Source organism: Atta cephalotes (genome assembly GCF_000143395.1).
Source record: "Atta cephalotes unplaced genomic scaffold scaffold00002, whole genome shotgun sequence".
NCBI classification, from domain to species: domain Eukaryota; kingdom Metazoa; phylum Arthropoda; class Insecta; order Hymenoptera; family Formicidae; genus Atta; species Atta cephalotes.
This window is the reverse complement of record NW_012130066.1, coordinates 9,914,375-9,919,439: the sequence shown is the minus strand read 5'-3', so window position 1 is coordinate 9,919,439 and position 5,065 is coordinate 9,914,375.

Sequence of the window (5,065 nt, the reverse complement as noted above, 5' to 3'; positions counted from 1 at the left end):
ACGCCGAGTTAGTCCCACCAAATACAGAGCATGACCTTGGAGCCGTGAATATTCGGTTTGGCGTCGACGTGGAAGCATGGCCGGGAACTCCCCATGATTTTCTGCGCTTGGGATTATCGTAATGAACCCATTTTTCGTCCCCAGTCACAATGCGATGCAGAAATCCCTTCCGTCTTTGCCTTTCAAGCAACTGTTCACAAGCAAACAAACGCCGTTCAACATCTCTCGACTTCAATTCGTACACCCAATTTCCTTGCTTCTGAATCATTGGCTTTGAGGCGTTTTGAAATGGCTTGTTGAGTCACTCCCAATGATCGTGCCAATTCTTCTTGATTTTGACACGAATCTTGCTCAAGTAATGCCTCCAATTCTGCATCTTCGAAAACCTTCTCTCTTCCACCGCTATGCCGATCTTCGACGTCAAAATCACCATTCTTGAAGCGTTGAAACCACTCACGACACGTTCTTTCACTAATAGCGGCCTCACCATAAGTATTTGAGAGCATTTGATGAGCCTCAGCCGCAGATTTCTTCATATTGAAGCAAAAAATAAAACCTCCCGTAAATGACGAGAATTTGGCTCGTAAATTGACATTTTCAATCGAGAATAACTTTATGATGCAGACACAAATCGACTAATGTTTCTATGGGGTTATGTTGACAGATGCCCAAGTTTATTGTATGACGTCTATGATCTATTTATTTTGACTACCACTTACCGCTAAAGCCATCTAGAGGAAAACGGCGGAAGCAAAGTTGTACATCTAATACAAATTTAGATCAACAGCTGCCGGTACTTACTTCCTACAATATACAGACGATGATGCTATATTCCACGCATCGTAACTCAAATGATGCTATTGAATCTATTCAATTCTTCCTGAACAAGAAGTATGAGTATATAAAATAGAGATTTGAGAAACAAGAACTTGGAGATATCTCCTGCCAAATCCTCTTGGATTGATTTCACACAGGGCATGCAGTCAAGATTTTACCCAAATTATCCATCAACGGGATCTTAGTTCCTAGATTACATCACACCGTTTTCTGGCAGTTATACTGGACTGCAATCTTAAAGGCAGACACCACCTTAGGTATCTAATCGACAAGGACAGAAAGATCTCTGGTATAGCGACTCTGTCGGGCATCGTCTGGAGCCCATCCTGGTCTTCTCCTTACTATTTACAGAGCATTCCGTAGTGCTATGGAATACGGATGCTAATTCTTCACTTGGAGTTCAACTACACTCGATTTCATTAAGTTACAGCGGTTGCAGTACAAGATAATTTGAAAAGCAGTAAGGGATACGCATATCGATACTGATAAATGTCATGCTGGCAGAGGCCAAAGAAATCAACCTCAACATTAAGGCTCAACTTAACTGCCTCTAAATTTATCTTCAAAATCCAAAATGGCCAATAAATTCAGCTTAGTATATATAAATCCTTAAAGGAAATGGAAATTATAGCTACCCGAAGAAACCGTAAAATTGATGCCATTAAGAGCTCTAGATTTTTCAAACATTTTGTGACTAACCGTTGCGAAAAGAACATAATTCATCGCTCTACATACCCACCAGCATACTAACACTCTTATGAGATCTTCTCTCTCAAAATGGATTATGTCAAAGATATGCATGGTTCCGACAAAAAAACAATCCCAGTTTAGTAATAGCAGATTTCTACCATAAGTCCTTTCAATATAGACAAAATGCCATTTCCTTTTACACCGATCGAAGAACGAGGAAAGTGCCGTAAGAGCAGCTGTTTTCTCACTTAACATAGAAGACTCTATTAAACATAAATTGCCATCTGAAACTTCCATTTTCTTGAGTTATAAGCCACATTACAAGCTATTCAGGCAATCGGAGATCTTGATCATAAAGAGCATTAAGACTCAGAAAGCGCGCTTGACCCTTTGCAATCCCACAAAAGTGCAGCGTAATTACATGATCTATTATATCAAACAAGCTTATTGCGATGTCATCAAACAGGATAAAGAGGTGACATTCTTCTGAGTACCAGCACATTCCAGGCAAAGCTGCTGATCAAGCTACTAAATCAGCTAAAGGAATACAAATCATTCTTCAAAGTTCCTTACGAGGACCTCTTAGCAATCGATTGTCCAGACGAATAAGCAAATTGAAAAATACATGAAACTAATTTTAATCACTAAGAACATCTTTATTATGAACATTTTTATATTGTTTCTAAAAAAACAATGGTTTCATAAAGTCTCTCTGTCAAGAGAAGAAATAGTCCTTGTTAACCATCTAAAATCGAATCATATAAATATTAATGAGAGCCTTCACAGAGTCCAAATGATAAAGTCACCGGTTTATTCCTGTGAGGATCCCTACCAAACAATTAATCACCTCCTGTTTCATTATGAGAAATTTAATCTGAATTCGTCTCCTATCCACAACTGTATTGCTACATTATAAATTCCTTAATTCCTCCCCGAATCTTCTTTCTGCCCTTCATTTCCCTAAATTGTGCCACCTGCTCTTGGCATACATGAAGGCCAATAAGCTTTTCTTTCTTCTTTGCTCTTCTTCTATGGCGGCAGCAGGCATCTGGAAGTAAGGGGCGCTGGAGCAATCATTTCATCGAAACTCGTCTAGCAGACTGGTAATCCCCTCATAATTTATAACTAGTACCGCGGACCTCAGTGGCGTAGTCTCAATCTATTGCCTAATCAACACATCAAGAAGAAGAAAAAGTACGTTGTGTGATGACTGTGTAGACGAATCATATCTAATATTGCTTTTATGTTCTTTAGTATTTTCAATTGTCTCTTTGTTTATCCTACGGCATAGTCGCAATTTATTTTATATACCAGTTCTGAGTATGAGATTTGTTAATTCTATCTTTATATACTTTGATGAAAAAATTAAGTTTGTTGATATATCTATATCCTATTGTGTATGTGAGATTATTGATAAAAGATGTAATTGGAAACGTTGGGGATGAAAGATAAAATGAAAAATTTTTTTAGAAAATTCGGATCTACATTGCTGGTGTCCCTCCTGATTTGTTCTTTTTTTAAATTTACTGTATTATTCAATAAGAATTTGATTCTTTTTTTCATGTTATTAAAAATTTAGAGAATAGTCATTATCGATGAGGATAATTTGATAATTAATTCTAAATTCTTTTGGTGAAAGATAGGATGTGAGAGAAGGATGCTTCCACTAGGCTGCAGATGGCTGTGACACCGATTTTATGATATGTAGAATGATTGAAGTAAAAAGAGAGATAATGTCCTGAAAATGTCTTTTTATGGAACCAGTCTATAATAATTTTGTTGTAATCTACAATATTTTTATTAAAAGATCTGGAAAACTTAAACATTTTTCTTTTTCGATCTTAACTGTGAATTGAAGTCTATCGTGGAAACTATTAAACGTGAGAATGTCATCTACATCTAAATAAAAAATGTATTTGTCAAAAAAGTTTTCGGTTACCTTCAATAAATTTTTAACATTATAATACGAATTTGGGATTTGTTATTAATAGTTCATTTTTATTTACATCATTCTCGTATTATTCAGTAAGATAATGAAATGTCTCTCTTTCGTGAACGATTAAAGGACAATGCTGAATTTTAGCAAAATTAATTATATAACAGATCGAAATAATATTTCACATTTCATTATAAATCACAAAATACAATTATACAACAAAATTCAGTCAATTTCCTCGAATAGTTTCGAAGTTATGAACAAAATACTGAAAATGTGATGTAGATATATTTCTCAGGTTTGAATATTCCTGCTTAATCAGCTTTTATTCTTAACGCAGTTCATTATTTTGTTTTTTGCAGTCCAGTCTATTTCGGCAATTCAAAACTGGACAAATGCGTTTTATTATTTTCTATTAGGTGTACAACTTTGCTTCCGCCGTTTTCCTATAGATGGCTTTAGCGGTAAGTGATGGTCGAAATAAATAGATCATAGACGTCATACAATAAACTTGGGCATCTGTCAATATAACCCCATAAAAACATTAGTCGATTTGTATCTGCATCATAAAGTTATTCTCGATTGAAAATGTCAGTTTACGAGCCAAACTCTCGTCATTTGCGGGAGCTTTTAATTTTTTGCTTCAATATGAAGAAATCTGCGGCTCATCGAATGCTCTCAAATACTTATGGTGAGGCCGCTATTAGTGAAAGAACGTGTCATGAGTGGTTTCATCGCTTCAAGAACGGTGATTTTGACGTCGAAGACCGGCATAGCGGTGGAAGAGAGAAGGTTTTCGAAGATGCAGAATTGGAGGCATTACTTGAGTAAGACTCGTGTCAAAATCAAGAAGAATTAGTACGATTATTGGGAGTGACTCAACAAGCCATTTCAAAACGCCTCAAAGCCATGGGAATGATTCAGAAGCAAGGAAATTGGGTACGAATTGAAGTCGAGAGATGTTACGTTTGTTTGCTTGTGAACAGCTGCTTGAAAGGCAAAGACGGAAGGGATTTCTGCATCGCATTGTGACTGGGGACGAAAAATGGGTTCATTACGATAATCCCAAACGCAGAAAATCATGGGGAGTTCCCGGCCATGCTTCCACGTCGACGACCAAACCGAATATTCACGGCTCCAAGGTCATGCTCTGTATTTGGTGGGACTAGCTCGGCGTAATGTATTATGAACTGTTAAAACCAACTGAAACAATCACAGGCGATCGGTATCGAACGCAATTGATGCGTTTGAGCTGAGCATTGAAAGACAAACGGCCGCAATACAACGAAAAGACACGATAAAGTGATTTTGCAGCATGACAATGCTCGACCTCATGTTGCGAAAGTGGTCAAGACATACTTGGAAATGTTGAAATGGAAAGTCCTACCCCACCCGCCGTATTCTCCAGACGTTGCTCCCTCTGACTATCACTTGTTTCGATCAATGGCACACGGCCTGGCTGACCAGCACTTCCGATCTTATGAAGAAGTAAAAAATTGGATCGATTCGTGGATAACCTCAAAAGATGATCAGTTTTTTCGACGCGGGATTCGTACGCTACCCGAAAGATGGGAGCAAGTAGTGGCCAGCGATGGACAATAC